This window comes from Heterocephalus glaber, unplaced genomic scaffold, assembly GCF_053883595.1.
Source record: "Heterocephalus glaber isolate CG9 unplaced genomic scaffold, H.glaber_assembly_v1.0 deba00001472, whole genome shotgun sequence".
NCBI classification, from domain to species: Eukaryota; Metazoa; Chordata; class Mammalia; order Rodentia; family Bathyergidae; genus Heterocephalus; species Heterocephalus glaber.
Genome location: NW_028258315.1, coordinates 9138093 through 9163085, shown reverse-complemented (window position 1 = coordinate 9163085; position 24993 = coordinate 9138093). Strand labels below are relative to the sequence as shown.

The following is a 24993-nucleotide window of genomic DNA, read 5'->3' as shown; positions in this document are numbered from 1 at the left end:
CTGGACCATTAAAAAGCAGTCACCAGGCTACCATATGACGTTTGAGTTTTATTGGCTCCAGTGACTTGCAGTAAGACCTCAGGCTCCTTCATCTTCCCGTGCCTTGGCTTCCTGGTGGGGACGATAAAGATGACTTGTTTCTGACAAGTATCCGGTCTGAAACACACGCTACAGTGTAATCTTTTAGTTCCTCTTAGTCACAGTCATAGCGACCTGCAAAATATAGCCACACTTTCCTTACATGCTGTCTTTCAGTGATAATTCATTTACAAAGAGGTAGAATTGTGGAATGAAGAAAGAATATGTGCAAATTGATACTCAAGCCCCTTCAATAATCTGCCAGTCTTCTATAAATTCAGCTCATGCTGTATTGTTAATTTCATGCTTTTAGTGAAGGGCAAGTTAGTGTCTAGTTAACATCATGTAAGTAGCATGCTAGGCACAGTGTTGATTCTGAGTGGTACAAATGAAATCCTGAAATATTCCACTTCCTGTGCACGCAACATAAACCAGTGTGTGTCCACACTGCATCGGAGATCAGTGGATGGCATAGTAGGAATGAGGGTGTTAAAGGACAGTGTCTGAGCCATGAGCAAGTGACCACTTGCAGTGAATGTTTGGAAAAGGAAAACTAAGTAGGGGATGTTTAATTTAAAACTTTGAAAAGCTTGCCATGTTGTGGCACACACTTGTAATCCCAGCTACTGGGAAGACTGAGGCAGGAGGATGATAAATTCAAGACCAGCCTGAGGAACTTAGCTAAGATCCCATCTCAAAATAAATAAAATAAAAAGGGCCTGGGATATAGCTCAGTGGTAGAACACTTAGCTAGCATCTGTGAGGCCCTGGGTTTAATCCCCAGGAAAAAAGGAGAGGAAGGAGAAGGAAGAGGAGGAGGAGGAGGAGGACGGAGAAGAAGAAAAGATGTTTAACCTGGTGAATTTGTTCAATAAATGAAAAATAAATGAAGTTTCTAACTTAAGCCTACCATGTCTTCTCTCTGTATCTCGGTCTTCTAGCATATCACTATGAATATTTTATTACCAAGAAATACGATGGTGTATCATTATACGGTATAGAATTTAGCAGCTTAACCATGCTTAAAAGGTTGCTCATCTCACAAAGTTAGAAATTTCTGAGAGGAAGTGATGTTTACCTTTTTTGTCTGGTTGATACTGGTAATACAGTTGATGAAGGCAACTGTACTCTTACTTTTAGCCATTTTCAGACATTATTATTTCCTATTTTTAATCTCTTAAATTTTTTCTTGACAGATTATTCAAATAAATGTTAGATGAATGTTTTCCTTGAGAAATCAATATCAATATGTATTTTAAGTGGGTTCAATCTTGATTGGAATATGTAGAATTACCATTTCAAATTTATGCTTTAATACAACCTTTAACTAAGTAGTATTCCTCCAGGTCACTAGCATATTATATATAACACAATCTTTTATATCAATTAGCTTTGAATAGAAATCTTTGAACTGAAGCATTATATAAGATTTTAAGTGCCTGAATAAAAGCTGAAGGAATTATTTTGCCAAAACATTTATTCTGCTCATTTATGCAGTTCTTTGAAAATACCAATATCATAGTTTATACTAAACTCTAAAAATTAAAAAATATATTTTCCTTTTAATAGTAATATATAATTTCCCAAATTTATACTAATGTGCAGATATTTGTTAAAGCAGCAGTAGTTGAAGTTGAATACATAATTAAAATGTGTTTTTGACAAAAATGGTTTCAACCAAAAATTAACACCTTGAAAACATACATGTTCATAGGAAAACAATCTAATGTTTTAAAAAGGCACTTGTTACTATAAATACAAGCCTAAAATTCATTTCCTTGCTTGTACCTGTCCATGACACATTTTAAGGACATGATATTCTTTACTTTTATTAAGAGATAAGGGATGTGGAAGAGGTAGGGTCCAGAATGTGCTGACTTTTTCCTGCATGTCCATTTCCCCACAGCTTCCAAATTGTGTTGATTACAGTTCAGTCAATGGCCACAGCCACCACTTTTAGAATCACTGCCTTCCAGGAAGAGTAGAACTTGAGGACACTGGGTGAAAATTTACCATTTTAGATAAACAGAAGGGTTTTCAAAGGGACCCTGACCCAGAAATAGATAACCCAGCACCTACTTTTCTCATGGCCGCCCCAGGCCTAGCTTGTTCCCTCAAGTCAACTCTGCAAAGGCAGCTCTTTGTTCTCTGGTGTGGGTCTGATTGTCTACTGTTACCTTCCACAGGTGGAGGGAGGAGGGGTTTCCTTTCTGTTCCCACGACTGTTATATTTTCATGACCATGATATCATGCATAAATGTATGACATACTATGAACCCTAAATTACCTTCACAATGAAAATTCCAACAAAATCATAAAAAATCCAGTAAACGTTTCTCTTGCTATGCTTGTCATTATAGCACAATAAAAATTATAGAGTGACATCAGGAAAGTTACAGGTACTTTTTGACTTATAATTAGTGAGTAATTTTATTCTAACATATAAGTTTGTTTGCTTTTAACATGAAAAATATATCCCAAATTATATTATTTCATCTTTTATTATTGTGATGTAATTCAATGAGCTACTGACACCAAGAGCTTTCCTATAAATTTGGTGATTTATCCATAGGCATATGATTTAGTCATACTACACTTACAATAGGAGTGGTACTCTAAGTACTAAAATGAAAAATTAATTTTGACTATTTTATTGTTGTTTGTTAAAGTATATTTTAATACATTTGTTTAGGGATAAAGGCAAGTATAATGTTGGAATCCAGTTCTGTTGCTTTCTAGTGGTTGCTATTGGGCAAATCATTAACCTTGGTGGGCCTGGATATTATCACCTGGGTTGTTAGGAATATCAGAGATAATTTATATAAATTATGTATAATTAGTAATCCAATGGCTATTCTTAGTGTTCAATAAATAAACATTTAAGATCCTATATTTTTAGTAGTAACATCATCACATAAGTAATCGCTGCAGTATTTCAAGGTCATTAATAATTAGAAAATACAGTATAAAGGTGAAATGTGTAAAATATAAAAAATTCTTCTGTACTCATGAATTTACAAAGAATAATTTAGAGAAGAGGATAATCTATTTCACATCAAATTTTCTACAAGTTACTTGTTTAGTAAAACTATGGTTCCTGTTGTACAAATCGTTTGCCATAATTGAAGAGCTAGAGAGCCTGAATTTATCCTCTATTATAATCCAATTATATTGAACTTCAATGAGAATGTGGTCTTTTTAGAATAAACTTGCTTTCATTAATTTATTGTTATCTTTAAAATATAAATCTGAATTCATTTTAAGTCAAAGTAGAATTTATATCATATAGAATTAACACAGTTGTTTTTCTGTGTACAGTCGTGACGTTCTGACTCACTTTCAAGTCCCGGTCCTCTTGCTTAGACACTCTCCAGGGCACAATCTGTACATGTTGGAGGACTTCCATAGAGACTTCAGAAAGGCCTGGGGCTCTTCTCTGAAACCACTGGTAGATAATGACTTAAAATGGTTTCAGAGCCAGTTCAAGAGGCATATCAACTTCAACGTTTTGTGAAATCCCAAAAAAACCACAAAAACAAATGTCAAACCCATAACAGAGTTGCCAGGAGCTTGGAGATGGAGAATTTAGAGGGTGAATCAAAGAGTACAATCAGTTGGAAGATGAGTAAGTTTTGAAGATCTAATTCACAGCAGGATGATTACAGTGAACAAAACTATATTGCATGTTGGAAATTTGCAAAGAGAATAATGCTATGTGTCTAGACAGATAGATGCACACACAATGATAACTAAGTGTGATGATGGATGCTCTCATTAATTTGATTGGAATAATCATTTTGCAATGCATATGTATATCAAACAATCATGTCTACAGTAAGAATGTACAAATTTTTGTCACTTATATATCAATAAGTATGGAAAATATTTTAAAAGATTAAATTGTGTTTTCAAGAGTGCTATTTGCATGTCAAAAGAGATGATAAAAGAAAACCATCAAAAGTTGGTTCATTCATTTTTTGAGAACTCCGGGGTGCATACCTCCCCAGGCCCCAGTCTGAGTAAAGAAAGTTGGAAGGAATCAGTTTCTAAAGCCATAAATAAAATAATATGTTTTATAATTTTATTACCTGCTTTATTTTAGTCATCATTATTAAGCAAAACAATTGTATGGATAGCATTCTAAAATTGATTTAGAGACATTATTGTAATGGAAATCTCCAGAATTCAGTCAGAGTTTTAAGAAACCAATAATCTGAGAATAGTTTCCTTCCATGGAGCATGAGAATTATCATAAAGTTCTGAGTTTGTGGGGTTCAATCTCCCAACAGACCAAGAGATCCTGAGAACCTATAAACGTGAGCAGCAAAATCCTCTTACTTTTTATCTATGTGTTTTGTCCAAGGCACTTCCACTAAGAATAGAACCTGAGTATCTCAAGGATGCCCTTATCAGCAGCAGAATTGCTGTAAGGTTTTAGGTGAGTCATATAGCTTTTCACAAAGTTTACTATCTCTTATTTTTTAAAAGAAGATTATAATTGCATCCTTGATGTTGAGGTAATTAATTAATATAATGCACGGCACATAGGTCATTCACTGAAAACTTTCCAAGAGCATTTTATATCTTCCCTGTTTCTCCAACACTGTGTTTCCATCTCTACCAGGATATCAAAAATCATTAAACATCTCATTACCTAAGAAACATTTCAAACCACTGAGTTGTCACCAAACCAATGTGAGGAAGACATGATTTTAACAATGGCTTCTTTATTTTAAGTAATATGTGATGGATCATTCTGGACATAAGTGGCCACAGTAAAAGTAAGACCAATTTCCCAAAGTCCCTTAGAAGCAGATGGAGTTGATGCAGTGGCTGCCCCAGAGGAGTTGTCATTTGGGAATCCATGTCACAACTGAGATGGCATAAGGTGGTCAGTAGAGACTGACAGGACATGAAGGCAAATTAGCTCCATAGCTCGAAACCTCCACAGCCTTTGACAGTAGCTGTGGGGACAGCTCCGTCCTGTCAGATCCCAGGGTGATGGAGAGCGCATGACACCAAAACTCAGTTGGAAGGGGGCTCATAGTACAGCATGGGCAGGAGTGGGGAGCCATCTAAGCCAGTTCTTCCAGGGTTTGAGTCACATCAGAGATCCCAGGAGCACTGACTGGCAGGGAGGAAGCATGACACACATTAAAGCATGAATTTGAACAATGCATCCCAAAGACATGAGGCCAGACCTAAGACTTGAGGCGTGACCTTCTCCTCCAGGGCTCCCTAGGATGGTGTTTAATGCTTGGTGTACCTGAGTAGGCCTGACCTGTGTAAGTGACAGGCTGAAGCTGCAAGGAACCAGTCATGTGTCAGCACTAGTTTTCTGTTGTTTGAACAGGAAGAACAAAGTAAAGGATGCTTCGGGAGGGCTGAAAGAGAATCTAGGAGCCTACACAAGCAAACTCGTCACTCCTTCCCAGATGCTGTTCCAGGGCAGAGCTTTTGATCTTCTACTTAACTGCACATATAGTTTTGAATTATTAGAGTTAGCCTGCAAAGGCAAGGCTGTGTAGCCTTCATTTTGAACCTTTACCAGTGTTTCCTGACATTCAGTTCTTCTCTCAGTCCCTGTCACACTGAGGAGGAGCTCAACAGGAATAGTGACTTCAAATCAAATTACACTGTGGATACACATTAATAATAGCAACATCAGGTTACTAAAGGTTCTGCTGATCACCTCACAGTGAGGATGAGGGTGCTACCAGCTACCTGATAAATACTGAAGATGCCCTACAGCCACTATTTCGGGACCTGACTGCTCTGTTGGGATTTGAGCCAATAAAATGGATGCCTGGTATCCTGTCTCTCTCTCCTTTACTCCATTCTGATTTCACTTTCTGTAGAACCTAAATTCCAATGGTTTCCTGAGTCAAGTCTATAGAATACACTTTTGGTTTTCAGCTTTTGCAGCGTAGGAGGAGACACTACAAAGTTATTAGAACAGATATTAAGCAAATCAATCTACTTCACCTGACACTATATGTGTTACATTCTGACACATTAATTTCGGATTTCATATTATCTGTCTCTGACTGATAGAGTGTAAGTTCTGAGAAGGAAAAGGTCATCTTAGTCTTGTTCAATTTTATGTTCCCATACCTAGAACAATGTCTAGCATTGATTGGTCACTACCTAAGAATGAAGAAAGAATGGAACGTTTGACTAATGAACACGCAGCTACACTTCAGAAGAATAAAGGGACATGGTGTCTTCACAGCAAAACTTTATTCCATCCAAGTCAAGAAATATTAGGGAACACACTAAGTTTCAGGACCTTTTCTATAAAGATCATATTAGTATCTAACCCATTTGTTTTTCATGGGGAAATAAATGAAATAACACTTATGAACCACGGACATAATGTTCTACCACCCACTCACTGCTCCCCCACAGCAAAAAGAGATCCCAAATGAAAGACTCACCTGCAGAATGTTACTGAGACGTGACCCTCAAAGGCAGGAGAGAAAGACCGGGAGTAGTACACAAGAAGGATTCAGTACACAAACTACTCCATTGTCCTTATGGTGCTCTGCCTGATCCTCCACTAAATCTAATCTATTTACAACTAAAGGCCATTCAAAGTGGTGGCCGACTGTGGTTTTTAATAAGAATTCTTTTTAAAAGGGTTCACAGAACAAGTTTCAGTCTTTGTTTTGGTTGGTCTTGAGAATATAATTGATAGTCATGGTCCCACACTCCATCAGCATTTAGGTGGCTTGACAAAATGGAAAATGTAAATCTTCATTTCTGAATGGTCAAAGATCATTGACTCTTGCTTTAGTTGAACTATAGTTGCTGCCAGTTGTTCAGTTACTATTATCACCAGGCACAGAAGTACCAAAAGACATCTCAGTGAACCCAATGGGCTTTGGTTATTTCTTTCACTGGCTTCAGGACACAAGAGCAATATTAGAATGAACTGTCCCAGCAGTATAGCAATTTCTTTCCTGTAAAATGACCAGATGATAGTCATAGCTACAAGTTCAATGGAAAAATTACTATGTCTCCTTTTTAGTAGAGGTTAAATAAGTGGAAAGAAAAACTACACATTCCTTAGGTGAAAGACTGAAAGCAAATGTATGGAAAAAGACATACCAGGTAAACAGTAATCAGAAAAAGGTTGGAATAGGTATATTTCTATAAGAAGCAAAGGTATTAGAAGAGATAAGGAAGAATATTTCAGTGATAGAAGAGCCCATTCATCAGGGAAATATAATAGTCATAAATATGCACAAAATATGACAAAGTTTAAAGAATAGATAATTTCACAATTATAGTCATAGATTTTAATGCCCCTTGCTCCACAACTAACAGAACAAATAGACAAAATATTAAAAACCTGGAAAGACATGAAACAATTTCAATCACCCTGACTCAATAGATATCAATATACCACTACAGATAACAAATGGAGAATACAGATGATTTTCCAATACATATACTATGCTCACCAGTATTCTTTACTCTGAGCCTTATGGGGCATCACTTAAATGGTTCCACTTATAGACTATTCAATTTGAAATATATTAGGGGCTAAGTGTGAAGCTCACTGGTGGAGAGCACAAGGCTCTGGGTTCAATTCTTTGCAAATAACTAGGTAAATAAATAAATAAATAGATAAATAAATAGATAAATAAATAAATAAGGCATATTTAACTCTAAGCACCAAGATATCTAGAAAGGTGACCACTCTTTCAGAATTAAATAATATACATGCCTGCAAAACTTCTGCATCAAAAAAAAAAATCAAAAGGAAAACTAGAAAAGACTTTAAACTGAATGACAAGAAAAATGATATCGAAATTTTGGAAATGTGGCTGAAACCATACCTTGAAGAAATTTTCTAGCCTTTAAATGTATTAGGACAGAACAAAAGCTGTGCAATCAGATTTCACTTAGGAAAAAAAAAAAACCAAAATCCAATAAAGAATGAGCAAAATGAATGAAGTGACAAAAATCAATAAAGTAGAAATTAGGTAGAAAGCTGAAGACACAAAGACAAATGTGCCTGTTGAGTGTGATTGCTGTTGCACATTCTAATGCTTCCCTTTCCCTTTGCATCTCATTTGAATCCATCCAGGTATGGGTCTTGGTAATTTTGCTGTCACTGCCTGCCAGATATGGTCACCACTCACCATCTACCCGGCTTGGGATCCCTACAAACATTTAGATGTAGCACCAGCACTTCATTTCTGAGAACTTGTCCAGTACCAATTGGCTTAGTCTTGTTCCCCTCCTTCCCAAATGCAGACAAAGTATTGGACTTGGATTCTACTTGAGAAGAGTCTCTAAAAGCAGGAAAGAAAGTTAGGAGTGTGACGCAGGGAAGGAAGGGCTGGTGATGCAAGATGTGGTCTTGGATTTGGATGACCAGCCTCATTTCTGTCAGGTCCTCTCTGGTAGCCTCCACAATGTGTCTCTGAACTGTTCATGCCGAACCCTCAAAGGAGGAAGCACCTTTGCATCTTTCCCAAGCCCAGTTGCTCAGCTTCATGGTGGAGATGTTCAGTCCTTCACTGGTTCTGCTGTCCAAGTGTGAGCATACAGTGAGTTCACTCCTTCATGTTGCATGATGAGAGAAACCTCTGGGCAGGAGGCAAGAAGTGCATGTCTGAAGAGAGGCCCCTCTGGTGCCACGGGGGCAAAGCTGGGCAGAACTGGTCACTGAAGCAGTGGTAATAGTAAGACGGGTGCAGAGTATTTGAGGGCTGTCTCCTAAGGCAGGCACTTGTCGTTCAACATGTTAATATTCCTTAGGAATTTACATTTAAATGTAGGCAAAATGTTAAAAGTGTGAACCTCTAGGTATACATTCTTGCATAGATTGATGAGAATAGATGAGAAGGTATGCTTGGAATCAATTTTATTGTTACAGCACACATTCATTACTCTTCAAATTTCTTATCCAAATGGATATTTTGTGATTTTAAGATTCTTCCAGAACAAATGGAATTGCAGCTTATTTTTTTAATAATAAATATAGCTGATTAAAAAACCTTCAATGACCAGATGTTTTTAAGAGACTAAGTATTTCTGTTATTTTCTAACCAACTCTTGCTCACTATCAGGTGAGACTACCTACAGAATCCACCCCTTCTTTGTTTGTAGTCTCTGACACCGCAGACACAACCCCACTGCTGTCTTGCTTCTGGGTATTTAAATCCCCATTATGGGGACTGGGGATTTAGCTCAGTGGTATCCTTCCTGCCTTGCAAGTGCAAGATCCTGAGACTGATCCTTAGTGCTACAAAAAAAATTAATTAATTAATCCCCATTATGTCAAATTTCTTTATCTTCCAGGAAAAAAGCAGATAAACAGCTACCGTGTGCCACAATGTGCTAGGAAATTTATGTACCTATGTAAAATATATGTCTGTAATCACATTTGTCTAACTTCTGTAACAACTCTGGAAATAGATGCATTATGTTGTAGATGAGAAAAAAATCTGCTCAAGGAGATTATAACAGAATTCACACCATGGTTAAATACAATTCTGAGAAGTAAACTTCCATCCTGCTCTTTCCTCTACATCCTTAGTAACTTTGATACCTGACTGCCTAACATGGTGTTACATTAATTGTGTACCTTTATTCTGTTCTTTTGGTGTTGTAGAACTTTGGTAAGTCTGGAAGGAGAGTGAGTTAATTCTCAGGTAGCAAAACAAACAAACAAACAAAAAAACACCTTATCTGTGAGCATGGCTTTCATATGCAAAACAACCAATCCTGAGCCCACACTCCAACCTCACCTCTGAGCAGACTCACTCTTTGGCCACTCAACCCTGCTCTCATCACCCCAGAGCCAGGTGCAGCCCCTAGGTGCCAACGTCCACTGACTTTATTCAGCCAATGGTAAACTAACCTACTTTGTCTTGCCCTTTCCTTCCCACAGAGAATACCCTAAAGGTTTCTGCCTGCATTCACCTCTTGCTCCCTTCCTGGCCAACCCTGGCACTTTTCTATGGGTCCCCTTGTGGGATACGTTCTCATGGGATCTGTGAGTAGCCAACTATCTTTCCAAGGACAGTCATCAAATCAGTTGGCCTCATCATATCTGAATAAATATGATAAAGACTTGTTGAAATGAAATAATAGAAGACTGTTCATAAGAAGGGACAAAAGGCACAGCATTATCTGTTCTTCATCCTTTGTACCCATGGATACATACAGCATCCAGATAGTGTGTATACTAGAATACAATAATGAAACCAATAATGAAATCCATCACTTTATTGTCTTATAAACCCATATTGACTTTTGCAGAAATTTCACTTTCAAGAGTACAACTGCTTGCTTTTTCCTCTTTACCATTTATATTCTCTCCACTTGTTGAGAGCTTTATTTTAGGACAGCTGACAGGGTTCTGCCTGTGTGCTCCTCTAGAGGTCTTCTGCTATCCCGATTGCCACTTAGGATTCTGGTACAAATTCTAGAGTCTACATTTGTGCCTGTCAATGCAATAGACAATAGTTGCTATTATATCCAGTACTGAAGGTACTCATCTTCAATTTCTTGTTTCCTTCCAAAGAATCATTGGCAGCATGAGCACATAAGTTGCTCAGGATATTTTATTCTATATAATTTGAACCTATTTGGAGGCAGCTTCCAATTAGGAAGCCAATTAGTCCACATAGTTAGAAGAGGCTCTTTGATTGTTACATTTTCTTTTGTTAGCTAAAGTCTTTTCCTAACTCATACACAATTACTTGTCTTCTGGTTTGTTAAAGCAGTAAGTCAGACAATACTTGCCACAATAATGCCATCAAAGTGCCTGGCCATAAAATCTCCAGCACTGCATTCAGCTGAATTGCCCTCCTGACAAAGATGGCTAATTTTGCTATTTTCATCCATCTTGCAGTATTTCTGGACAGGCAATTTAAGCTTTCTCTTATGCTTATTCTTACTGGGAGTGGTATAAGACTTCTTCCTCTTCTTACCACCATGGAGTCTCAACAGGAGATGAAGGGTGGACTCCTTCTGAGTGTTGTATGCCTGGCTATCTTAAGTTGCTTACCAGCAAAGATCAGCCTTTGCTAATCAGGAGGAATTCCTCCCTTATCTTGGAACTTGGGCTTTTCTAAGTATCTGTGGGTTAAACCGCCAGTGTGATGTTCTCCCAAGAAGGGTTTTTACAAAAATTTGCATCTTGATGGTGGTTCAACTGAAGATGGAGGATCTAAAAGTAAAAATGGCTATTTTACAAATGATCTTTACAAATGGTTACTATATCTCTAAAGAACTGATTTCTTGTTCCAGTTAGTCATTTATCAAGCCCCTACTATGTATATAGATTTGATATGGTCTACATAGTTTCAGATTGCTTACTCCAGTTGGTGTCATGCTGTTGAGGGGAAAATGTCTTCACTTGAAAAAGTATGTATTTCATTTATTTGGCAATGAATTGCAGGTAGAATTTCACCTCTTTTTTAACGCTCAATTTCAAAATTGTGTTTTACTATTTTTTATGCTTTGTATGGCTTGTTTGACTTGTACCAGGAGATTAAGTATAGTCCACATTTAGAAATTTTCTTAGATTTAAAGAAAAAGTTTCCAATATAGCAAATAACGAAAGCTCAGTGGGATAAAGGCTGTATTACAGCTCCCTAATCGTGGAGATAATGCGTGCCACTCTTGTAAATGCTGTATTAGTCAAATGGCTAAAAACCTGTTCACCTCCATTCTTGGCTTGAAAATTACAGAATTATGCTCCCTGTAGGTTCATTTAGACACAATTAACAGAATGTGTGCAATTTTCCAAGTGCAATAATTTGTGTTTCACTATTTTTTTTGAGTAGCAGAGTTAACTAGAATAAAAGACTATTGAGATGCTGCTCCATTGAGCTTGGTTTGCATGCATTTTAGTGATACATTTGTTTAAATTCAGCTAAAATCATTGGGCAAAGGGGTCACATGATTACATGGCTGATTTTAAACTGAAGACAAAATTTGCAAGGGTGTAGGATCAGAAGTAAGGGAGAAAGTTGGAAGCAGTTGGTTTTAAATCTTAGCTGTTATATTCTGAGTAAAGAATTCTATTTCAAGAACGTCCCCTCACATTTAAAAAATTACAATTTCCCACGCAAATAGAAACCCTTATTTTATGTTGCTATCCTACAGTAAATTAGCAACCACACTTATCATTCATGTGCACAATCTATTTACCTTTTCAGCATACGGATCATTTGTTCATCTCAAAGGAATTTCTGAGAGTAGAGAAAGCAGACTGTGTCTATAGAAGAATATAGCAATTTGCACCAATGAGAGTATCAAAAGTTCAGCTTATAACTTTATAAAAGTTTATAGATAAATGCAACGTCAATTGACCGTTGCACTTGCTCTTAAAATAAATGGAAAGTCCTCATCTCCAGGGGAGTCCATTCCCAGCCCCATCTGACTCACTCTGGCTACTGTTGGATAGAGCATTATTACTCAGTCCTTTTGTAGACAGAGAGTGAATTAAAAACAAAGACTATGGGGATTTAGCTCAGTGGTTTCGCCGCCTGCTGCGCAAGCGCAAGGACCCCAGTTCCATCCCCGGTACAAAAAAATAAAAAAAAGACTAAAATGAACATTCTTGCACCATTAGTTTGGTGTGAGGAGGATTGAGAAGAAGTGGCTTGTGCGTGCGCACACACACACACACAGTGTGATGCAGAGTCAGAAGGCTTCATTGTGCGTCTCCATTAAGTGACAGTGTCCTGTAAACAGCCCTGTGTATGAATCCAGAAGATTTCGGTGTAGAAAGTGATGAATGCAGAGGGATAACAAAAGAAAATAGAATCAAGAGAACAAATTGTTTTGGTTCTGAAATCCTGGAAAAACATTTTCTATCCCAGATCACACAAAGATTTCTGAAACATCAAGTGAATTCTAGAGAAAATCGGCTTCTGTCCCTTGAGGTCATGAAGCCTGATGCTACCTCTGGTCTCCTTCAGTAAGCATTCTATCGAGAATGTTCTTGTCCTCAATCACGGTGAGTGCTTTTGTCAAGTCAGTGTGGGGCCCACTAAGCATAGATTGAAGCATGTATTTCTTGTGGTCAATAGGTCTGGAGAGTGAAACACGCCTCTGATTCCAGCACTCTTTGTCTTTCATCTGCTTAGTTATAAACTAGCTGATGAAAGTTGACTATAGGGCAGAGGTTACATTGATGTGGCAGTGCTATTTTCAAATGAGTGGGTTTGACAGTAGTTGTAATTTTTTCCCTTGTGGGAAGTTAATCATGACTAAGCAGTCCCATCTCTAAATTTCTGGCCACAGTACACAGGAGACAAAACTACACTCAACTTCTCTCTAAGAGTGAAGGTTGCTATTGGCATCTCCCAGAAGCAGAGGGTACTCTTGGAGAGAAGCCTGCAGAACACCCACTTGCCACGACCAAGATACTTCATTCCCTGCTATGGTTTGGATATAGATCGAGTGAGTTTCCCAAGACTTCAAGTGTTTGGGGTTTGATCTTCAGTGTGGCAATATTGGGAGATGGTGCAGATCTTGAAGCAGGGCCCATTGGGAAGTCAATGAATTATGGCCCTCAGAAAGAATCCAGGTGGTTCTTGGTTAGTTCTCAATTACCAATTGTAATGGAAGGAGCAAGCCTGGTGTTTCCCTCCACCCCGTCTTCTGCAATATGATCTCTCATTTTCACATGTGCTTCTGCCATGATGCCAGCCACTATTAATGCCTAATTGCAGGCAGAAACAAAGAGGGTGGCAATTGTGGACTTTCTGCCTCAAAAACCTTGAGTTCAACAAATTTCGATTCTTTATAAAGTTACTCAGCTTTGAGTATTCTATTATGGTAAAGAAAATCAGAGTAATACACCCTCCTTTTCTGCAAAAGTAGAAATTACCTGAAGCATAGAATCTTTAACCCATTTTTGATAATTCATTAGGTCTAGCATGCTATGTCATTTTTAAAGCAACACATTTTCCCATGGGCCATATTTTCTAGTAGAGTATGGTGTATGAAATAAGAATGTTTATAAACTCCTTTTAAGAATAATCCTGCAAAAGTGTATAATCTTCAGTTGCCACCAATTGTCAATCAACTCATATGAGGTACTACATATTCTACTATGCTACTTTAAAAATCAGTTTTGTCCCTTAATAGTTAAATGTTGTGTCATTTTAGTCACTTCACGCAAAAAGGTATTGTTTAAAACATTGAATCCTGCTGGCTTTTTCTTGTCTACTGGTCTCCCCGGATAAGAGAGATACGGTCAACAATGGCTGTCACCCATATCTACTAAGATTATATTTTTGTGAAAAAACTCTCCTGGTGGCTCACACCTGTAATCTCAGCATTCTGGGAGGCTGAGACAGGAGGATCACATCTTTGATCCCAGCCTGGGAACACTAGTGAGATTCGGTCTCACAATTTAAAAATAAAACAAAAAAAAAAGGGCCAGGGATGTAACTCAGTGCAAAGGCCCTTGATCCCCAGGACTATCTTCCCACACACATATAAAAGAGTATCTGTTTTGAAGCTAACTATTGACCAGATCTCCTATTTCTGAAATATAAAAATCATTCCTCAGATTTATGAAATGAGATGTTAATGGCCTCACTTAAATATGTTAATTATTTGTTCAACCGGAGGCATCAAAGTCGTTGTACCACATCGTGCCAAATCACCTGGACCTTCCAGGCAGACCTCATCCAGCCCCAGCCTCCCTCAAGGCTGCTCTGTCCGGAAGGAATGGCTCCTCCTCTCCTCTTGAGCTGCTCCTTTGCTTGTTCATTTTTGTTATAATCATTGCACAAAAATGGCAGAAGACTATGTCTTATTAAAATATATTTAAACATGTTTCTTGTTTCATGGAATGGAGTTTACTATCAGAAACAAAGTTTTTGTAGGTAGGCAATGATGATTAAAGATAAATTATTTCACTTTCTCACAAAATGCATTCTAAAATAAGGTATATTCTTTCTGATTTTATTTTTCCAGGTGAGACTTTAAAACAATACAGTACAATACAATACAATGGAATGTGATGCAATGCAGTAAAATGCAATGCAAGTTCTCTTTTCAGGAGATGGAAATCTGGATAACTGTGGCAAAAACTATTGAAAGGGCATCCACTCATTAGAGTGTAAGTGATTTGGAACAGGAGCAAATTTTCAAATTTGTTTTAAAGTGTTTCAACCTGGGTTTCATAAATCTCAGAAGTTTTCCAATGAATGACCTCCGAAGGCAGCTTAAAATCTCAAAATGTTATCACAACAAATTGATTTTGATTGACTTTTAATGTCAGAGATTGTAAAATTTTAAAAAATGGTCCAGGATCTTTGTTTGACTATACCGTGAAAGTTATATCATTTTTAAAAGCTATAAATTTTTTTCATGAGCCATATTTTCTACTAGATTATGATGTAGGAAATAAGAATGCTTATAAACGGCTCCTAAGAATAATCCTGCACAAAATATATAATCTTCTGTTGTCACCAATTGTCAATCAACTCACATGGGATAGTATATTCTAATGTGCTACTTTACAATCAGTTTTATTACTTCATAGTTATATATTGTGTCATTTCAGTCACTTTATGTGAAAAGTTATTGTTTGAAATATTGAACCTAGTGGCTATATCCATGTATGAGACCAGATTTGGTAGTTAGAATCGGGTGGCCCCATGAGCAGTAGCTAGCACTGGCATATACCATCCCCTAAAAATATGGTACAAAAGCAAAAGAAGTGATTGATTTAGTGAATGAATCTGACACACGCTCCAGATTATGATTTTAGTTAAAACAGAGTTAACAATTTCAAAATGAAGTATTTGGAATAAATGGTTGCTTATATTACTGGTTATGGGTATGTCTTATCAGATAATGCTGTCTGTGTGTGTATGTGTGTTCCCACATGGTGGAGGGGGGATGTCTATGTGTGGTGGCTTTAATACCAATGAAATGTTCTCTGACTTCTCCAACATCTACTTTGTGATTTCTCCTAGTCGTACCAATTGGGAATAATGATGATATGACTTTGAAAGTGATTAGCACATCTCTGGTCTAAGATTTTATTGCGAAGTGATGAACTCTATGCCTTCTCCTCTTATAGAAAACAAGATAGTTGATATGTAGATAGAGAATTTGTATTATATATACATAGATGTATTTGTTATGGTACAGAAAATTGCTCTCTCTCATTTTGTACTGAAGATTGAACCCAGAGCCTTTGCTCTGAGCTACAACCCCAGCCCCTTTTGACCTTTTTTTGTTTGTGTTTTTTTTGGTACTGGGGATCGAACTCGGGTCCTTATCCTTTTTACTTTTTATTTTGAGACAAAGACTGAACTTTCAATCTTCCTGCCTCAGTCTCCTGAGAGTTGGGGGTTCAGTTGTATACCACTGTGCCAAGCTCCCCTTTCCTGTATATAGACTTCAAATATGTATTTATATTATATAAATGATGAAAATATACAAATCATAATATAAACTATATATTATATTATAAATGTATAAAATTATATTACAAATATATAAAAGTTATATTATAAATATATGTAGTAGAGTACATAAATACTTAAAAAGTATAAGTGGACCGAAGTCCGAGGACATTGAATTTACTGTCTTTTGCAATGCAAAGTTAACTGCAGCTAGACTTGGAATCGATACATAACAAAACTCTTCTGTGACCTAGCTCAGTTCAGCAGCATTGAAGCATTGCCTTCACTTTTTCCTTTTAGTAGTTTCCCCTAAGATGCCTAGAAAATGAATATTACCCAATTATTAAGCAACTGCCTAATTATCCTAAAGAATCTTTCCCAGGCAGTAACATAATACTGGGAAAAAACAGTGATGAACTGTGACTTCTTGTCCAAGTCAATGGATAGTACAGTCTTCAAAATCAAGCTTTCCAATGTGCAGATTAACATTTCCTGAGACATTAAGTCAAGTCACACTGTACACAGCTTGATTGCGAGATGTAATCAAAACCAGGCCTACTGTTTTGGACTAGAATTTTCCAGCCAGAGTAAGCACTATTATTGCCTAATCTTGTTTTTCCTGGGTTTTTTTTGTCTAGTTTGCAGGGTAGGAAAATAAATGTTATAAGCAAGAGAGGAAAAAGTAGGCTAAGTAGGGATTTGCCAGAGATGTGGCCTCCTTTTTTCTTACCTTCTCTATATCACAAAGGCAACCCTGGTAGCTGACGTGGATGGCATGCAAATCTGATTGCAGAAGTACGAAAAAGAAACTACATGGAGGTCTCTCCCATAGCTAACCCTGTTAATGTCAGTGTGGAAGTTGTCTAAATGTCTGCTCTCTCATTCAATCACTAGTAACACATTTTAAACAGAAGAAAGAGTGAAGGAGTGCGTGGAAAGGTAACAGAAGAACACCATTCCAGATTTCCATGGTGAGCCCCAAAGACTTCACTGATGCATGCTGCAGTGCACAGTGGCATGCTAAACAAAACAGTCTGAAGAATAGGATTTCAGGAGACCATCTAGACTCCAATTTGATCCACTTATATGTTTTCATGAAAATTAAATGGCTGTTGACTTACTCATTGGCATCCCAAAAGTAGGAAGGATGAAATGAAAACAACCCCCAAGTCAACCACCCCACCTAATGGTTAAATTAGAGCATCAACACAATGATTCTTAGAGCATTAACTGAGAATCTGCTAAAAACAAGCTCTCAGGGCCTGGGCCTGATCTCTTCTATTAGAATCTCAGATTAACAAAACTTTAACCTTCTGTATGATAAAGTTTGAGAACCACTGGGTTTAGGTATATCCTCCCCCAATTTCAAATAAAAACATTCTTTTTAGGGCCTAATTTTGCTGAATTTGAACCAGGTGGTATCAAGTAATCAAAACAAAGCAAACAATTTTTTTCCAATTTTAATTACTATTCACGTCAACTGGTATTATGCCACTGCAACAAAATAAATCCAAAGCAATTATGAAAGTAGAAGTAATAAGAATAATGTATAGCTAAAGGAGAAATAACTTGGAAATCTTGAGGATGGATCTATTTCAAGACTTCTGTTTCTTGAGCAATATTGGTAGCACGGACAGGATGTACAGCCATCTCTGCCCTCTCCTTGTTAGAAGCCCTCTCCCCACAGATGGAAAATGTATAATTTCAATTTCCCCTGGGGATCAAATTTCCCCCATAATGAGAACCACAGATCTAATCTATCATTTAGAAATATTTTATTTGTTCATCAAAATTTACATTAAAAAACCAGCATCTATTGGACACATAGGTTAAGCCAGGTACTGTGTGTTGCATTGAAAATACATTCTTATACCTTGGTATTAAGATTTTGTAGTATCAGAATAAGTCCTGAACTTGGGAGAAAGTTGTTTCATGGCACTATCCAGCTAATATTCTCAGATGTTACTGCGGAACCCAGTTTATCCTAACTCATGAAATCATAGCTACTCTTTTTATCCAAGTTTATCCATGTCAAACTTTACAAAAGATAGGTAATGAGGAACTGTGGTGTATTTGACAAAACAATGATTGCAATTTAGGTGGCATGGCCAACGATGTACACAACTGTCATGGTCCTATAAGAGTATATGCTCCAGTGACATTGGAGCCCTCTTAGTTTGTGTGGGTACACTCTATGATGTTAGTTGGCAAAACGATCTAACAATGCATTTCTGAGAATGTATCCCTATTTTTAAGGGCACATGTCTATTTGTAAACTGAGGCAAGTGGACTCTTATCTTTTTGATGATCTGTGCTTTTTATGTTTCTGTCAATAACACAGTGGTGACTCAGTTCATAAACTCAAATCTCTCCGTGTTTCTTATGGTAAACCAAACTGAATGAGAACCAAATCAAATTTCCCCATAAGGTCAACACTGAATTTGATTTGGTTCTTGTCCACCTTGGTTTGAGACAAGACTCATGGAAAGAATCACATTTGTGCCACTGTATATCTCAGCCATGTGCTGGTGCTGTTGTTTAGTTAATTGCTGTTAAGAACTACACTAAGCACATATATTATCTCTTTAACCTTCCTACCAACTCTTTGTGGAAGATCTCTGTGACTATTTTCAAAATTTTCAAAATAGAAATATTGAGACAAAGGTCCAAATAACTCCCGACATGCACACCATCATGTCTACACAAGAGCAGGGCCCTTCATATTTTAAGTTGTACCAAAGCTGGTTACTGGGTTTATGTCCATGAAATGATTATCATAAAATTATATGAAAGACTAAAAGCACAGTATATATTGAGCATTTATTTTCAAAAGCATTATTCAAAACAAACACAATATAGCACTGGAATTTATTTTGAGTAGGTGGCTAGTTTTCACCCCCTAAAACATTTATGGAACACTCTTGATTTGTCAAACATTATACTAATGCTTCAGGATACGGAAGCTTCTAGATCTCTACTGCCCCAAAGGAGTTTGGGAGTCTGTGTAATGCTACCCTCCGGAAGAGAACTCTTGGTTTTCTATTATGCATCAGTAAGAGCTCCATAGTCAGTGACCTGCTTGACAGACCATCTTTATTTTGTACGAAGGAGGCAGATGGAGATTAAAGTTGCAGTAAAGGAAGATAATCAAGAAAGTCTTGGTGTGGAGCTTAATTATATTCTTTAAGCACTTTCAGTTGAAAATAATAAGAAAAATATGTACACTTATTAATGGACCTTTACTTTCATTCTAAATTTTCATTACTTCCAGAGGTTGAACTTAGTCCAGGCCCCATATTTCTGTGTAGCACTTCAGCGGGGGCCCATGACCTTGGCTGGGTTGGTTAGAAAACTCCCCAACTTCCAATTTGAACCTCATGAGATAAATGGCTCTGGAGAAATCAGAGCTTGCTGTCTGCAGTGCCCTTACTCAGCTACTTTGCTCAAACATTACTGAGTAAACCAGTTTATCCTGATCCATGAACTCATAGCTCATTATTTCCTTCAAGTTCATTCATGTCAAACCTGACCCTAAGAAACAAATGAGGGAGAAAAGTGAATCTTTTTTTGTTTTTTTGAATTTTTCTACTTTCAACATTAGGTACACTCCCAAGTTATATACTTGGTAGTGCTGGTATTATTAATAGATTAAAATAATTGAGATGAAGTGACTTTTTGGGGGAGGAGCCAATGTATTAGAGAACATTAAGTGAATCGGGGAATGTGCCAATTACTTGTACTTCATTCTTTAAATATCACATCTTTTTTTGTTCTCTGATAAATACTGTGGATACTTTAGCATTTCTCACAAATTTTGCCTGAGAATGACTCTCAAAATTTGGAACAACTTTAAAGGATTCCATTTCTGCTTTTATTACTGCAATAAGAAGAACCTCTAAGGAAGAAAAGAAAGAAAGAAAGAAAGAAAGAAAGAAAGAAAGAAAGAAAGAAAGAAAGAAAGAAAGAAAGAAAGAAAGAAAGAAAGAAAGAAATGAAGGAAGGAAGAAAGAAAGAAAGGAAAACAAAATATACAGGTGAGCTTTGTTGGGTTTTGTTTTATTTTTCAGAACTTGAGAGAAAGCTTTGTCAGTCGATCTGTACACAAATTGCAAGATGGTTTGCAGCCGGGCTCCTGGCAGAGTGTTGGAAAGGGCTTTCAATGTTATTAGTATTCTTCATGGCTGTTTGTTGTCTGCTGGGGCAATTATCTTGCTTTAATTTAGGTCACTAATGATATTATGAGATAGTTTGATGGTGGTGTAATTTCTTTTGATGTTGTTTTTGTTGCTATTGCTTATATCAACTCATTGTGATTCCATAAAAGACGGAATTCTATACCCACCAAGGGAGGGCAGGGAGGGAAGTGGGAGGAGGGAGCGAGGGAGAGAGAGACGGGGATGCAGCCATTGGCAACGCTGAGCATTAGGATCTGGCACTGCGGATGTGCTTCCATGGTGAGGCTTTCTCCTGTCCTGCTCAGTGTCCTCGCAGTGCGCAAGCTGAAGCCTGGGAGATCACACCATGCTGCTCAGTGTCCTGTCACGTTTGAAATTATTTCCAACAGGCTACCAAAACAATTGGTCCCTCACTTCAGTAGCTTTTACATTAGTTGAAGTCTAATTTATAAGATAGATCATTCGCTTCAGCTACTCCCATCTCAGACCCTGTTGAGTTATCCTAGGCAAAGAGCTCATTTGAGATACACAGAGCTCTTCCTCACCCCAGCCCCTCTTCTCTTCAGCCCTCTACCCCAACACCAGCCCCTTGAGTGGGCAGCTGAGAAGCTTCTATTGATTGTTGTCCAATAGAAATATTTTCTTTGGCTCTCAGCTTTATTATGTATATATTTGCATGCAAAGCCAGAGTACTTATTTGAAATGCAAGCTTACTGGTTTTTAATGTGTTTGAATGAAAACTAGCTTGGAATGACTAGATTCAGCCTAATTCCCACACACAGTGCTGAAGAAAGAATGACTTCCGGCGTTGTGACAGACGTGGCCAGCTCTGTGGTACAGTTAGGGACTTCTGCTGCCTGACCTCTTAGAGAATTACAGTCCATGTGGAAATGTGATTAAGAATTCTCAGCAGGTTTTCTGGTTTGAGGGGAACCCTATATTTCAAAAATATTTATAGGATAAATGAGATATTTAGAGAATAGAATTTAGATAATCATAGTATTTAGGAAACAAATATTATTTTATAATATTACTTTTCAGAAATAACATTCTATGCATATTAGTAAATCTATAAAATCGCATTTTAAAGAAAAGGCTGAACTGTACATCTTTGATCGTACAGTCATCAACCCAGGGAGGCAGAGATGCCCATACCCTGCATCCTGCCCCTCAGAATTGTAAAAAACACAGAAATCACGCAATTCAGGGATAATTCCAATTAGTGCACATTTTCTACTTTAGCTCTAATTCCAGCCACTTATCGTTACATAGGACTGCTTTAAGCTTCCAGTCCAAAACCTGCTAAGGAAAGCCAGTTTTCCTCATTTGACACCAAAGCCTGGTAGCCACTGTTCTTAGTACCATGACTGGACCTCAGAACCTATTATTATTATTTTTTATAATCTCATCATTTGTTTGACCACCTGCTGGTGAGGTATACTTTTAGGTACCTGAAGAAGGGGGAGCTTCATTATTTCTCTCATTGGTCTCTGGCTTATCGCTAAGGATATAAAAGATGGCTGCTCTTCATAAGGCTTTGGGGAGACTTCTGTCTATTTAGTCTTACTGACCTACAACTCTTAAAGGTGATAGGAGTCTAGTTCTCAATGTCCTTTATTGATAAGGTAGGTATTTTTCAAACTAGAAATATTAGTTTTTATTTTAGATTTGTTTTCAGCGTACATGTCTATGATCAAGTACTGGTTTTATATAAAAAATAAAATTTTAAAACATAAAAATTAAAAAATAACTGAAAACAAAGACTGCTGTCTAAAAATAAGCATGTGAACACCAGATATGGTAAATACAATGTTTCCAATGCAAAAACCTATAAAATAGACAGTATGAGTTTTGGGGTGCTGGAGTCTCCTTCTGGAGGTGTTTTCTAGGTTCTTTCTGCCCTGAGCAAAGAATTAGTCAAGACAAGCACTAGTGGTAGCAAAATTTTATTGCAGGTAGCAAAAGAAACAGGTACTACAGAGTGAGTTTGGGCCAACTGAAAATAGGAAAAGAGTACACCCAACAGGGTGAGGGTGGGCTACCATGTAGGAGTGAAAGAGTGGGAAAAACTCAGGGTGGACTGTCCTTTTTGTATCATCCATGCTTCAGGTGGACATCAGGTCTAGGCCATCTTATGGAAAACCTGCTCAGAGTTCTCTCAAGAAGTCCACATGCAGGACTTTGGGAACTGTTCTGCCCATGCTTCCTGGGATTTTGTAATTAACAGGTCATATGTACTTCCCCAGCCAGTTTTGCCACACCCTAATCTCCCATCTCATTAGGAAGGAGGCAGTAACTTCTCAGTGTTAGTTCTCAGCTAGGCACCAAGGCTAAATCTTTCTCATGAAATTTATATTCTACAGGTATGACCGGGCCAGGGAAATCAGAATTTGCAAAAGAAAATTTGAAATGAATTATAGAAGGGTCACAAAAATACCTTTGAAAATTGCTTGTATATACTTAGCTAAGTCAGTGACTATACCAACATGCTAAATGGCAAACTGACTATGCAATGAGAGTTAATGGGCTACACAACTGTAAGCTATCTGATTTAGGGCAAAACTGCATCAACATTACTTAAAATAATCTGTCTGTGGGTCAATGGATAAAGACTTCAAAAAATATATTTTGACACAGAAAAACTTGTCTGATTTATTTGCATTTCCCCATCCACCACACCAGTGTCATTTACAGTAGTGGTGAATCTGTGGCACATGTGTTACTGTGTTCTTCTTTTAAGACAAAAGATGTTAATCTAGAGTTGTTTTTTCTAAACTAAAACTTCAGTATTCAGGTTTAGTTGCAGTGTTGGCATTCTGAGATAATAAGTGGGTTTGGGTTGCAGTTTGGCACTGGGTCTGTAAAAGGTTCTTCATCACTGAATTTCAGGAGAGTGAAACACATACAATGCACTTATACCACATGCAGATTTTATAATGCTTTTATTTATAAGTCATCTTAGGCCATGTGGAGTTTTGTTGCTGTATTTGATACTATCAAAAATGTGGCTGAGAAGGAGGTTTGCAAGTTCAAGACCAGCATAGGCAACTAAGCTAGCTCTTGTTTCAAAGTTTAAAGAAATCAGGGGCCAGGGTGTGGCTCAGTGGTAAAGCATTTTCTTAGAATAGGTTAAAACCCCGATTCTGTCTCCCATGCACAGACACAAAAAGTAGATGAAAGAAATCTCAAATTCTGTTTAATTGGGAACATGTGAAGAAATAGAGGTAATGTAGAAGAATGAAACACACAAAAAAGAGGTGAGTTCATCTTAATATTGTGTGATTTGAGAAGAAGCAAGATGCATCATTGAAAATAGTACTGATATAAGATTAAAGAAAGCTTGATCCCAATGAGGACCATTCCTGAATATCTTTTTATGATGTTCATCAGGGCACTTTATCTCTGAGCATTGACTTTACAGTTCATAACATAAAATGAATGAGTTTGACCAGTGTGTGTCTAGAATAACATTAACTGTGAAGTCTGAGGATTCTTTCAAAATCAGTTGCATAGTGAGATTGGGGTGGAAATTTGACTCAGCAATTCTTTTTTTTTTTTGTTGCTTAAATTCTTTTATTGGTACATTTTAGGTATACAATATGTTTATATTTATCATTGGGTGCTTGGACCTGTACATAATGTATCTTGGTTCTTATTTTTTCCCCATTACCTATGTGCTGTTCACCCTTCCACCCTTTTCTATTTACATAGAGTTCATTTCCATTTTTTTTTCTTTTCTCCTAATTTTTCCTTTCCCTTCTTTCCTTTCCCCATCTCCTCTCACCACCCCTAGCCCTTTGGACCTTTTACTATTTCAAAGTATCAATTATTAGTTATTAATCCTTTTAATCCTTATTTGTTTCTCACACTAGAGAAACTATTCGGTATTTACACATGTGTGTCTTATTTATGTCACTTAAGAATATGGCCTCAATATGCATCCATTTAGCTATAAATGACTCTAGTTTCTCATTCTTTATGGCTGAGTAGTGCTCCATTTTATTAAAAAAAACCACATCTGGGCTGGGGATTTAGCTCAGTGGTTTCACCGGCTGCTGCGCAAGTGCAAGGACCTGAGTTCGATCCCCAGTACCAAAAAAAAAAAAAAAACAAACACATCATCTTTATCCAGTTTCCAGTTGATGGGCACTTGGGCTGTTTCCAAGCTTTAGCTATTACAAACTGTGCCGCTATAAACATGGGTACACATATATCTCTGTGGTATCACTTGGGTTATAAATTCCCTAAGCTTTCCTATATTTTAGAAACTTTTTCTATTTATTCAGTAATTTCCTCCAGTGCTACTGAGAACTACTTACAGTCTTATGTATAAGCAA

At 37.3% G+C, this 24993-nt stretch overlaps 1 pseudogene; it reads right to left on the bottom strand.

The window, feature by feature from the left end:
• Positions 1–10795: 10795 nt before the first annotated feature.
• LOC101703585 (ubiquitin-ribosomal protein eS31 fusion protein pseudogene) lies at positions 10796–11238 on the bottom strand (annotated as a pseudogene).
• Positions 11239–24993: the final 13755 nt, after the last annotated feature.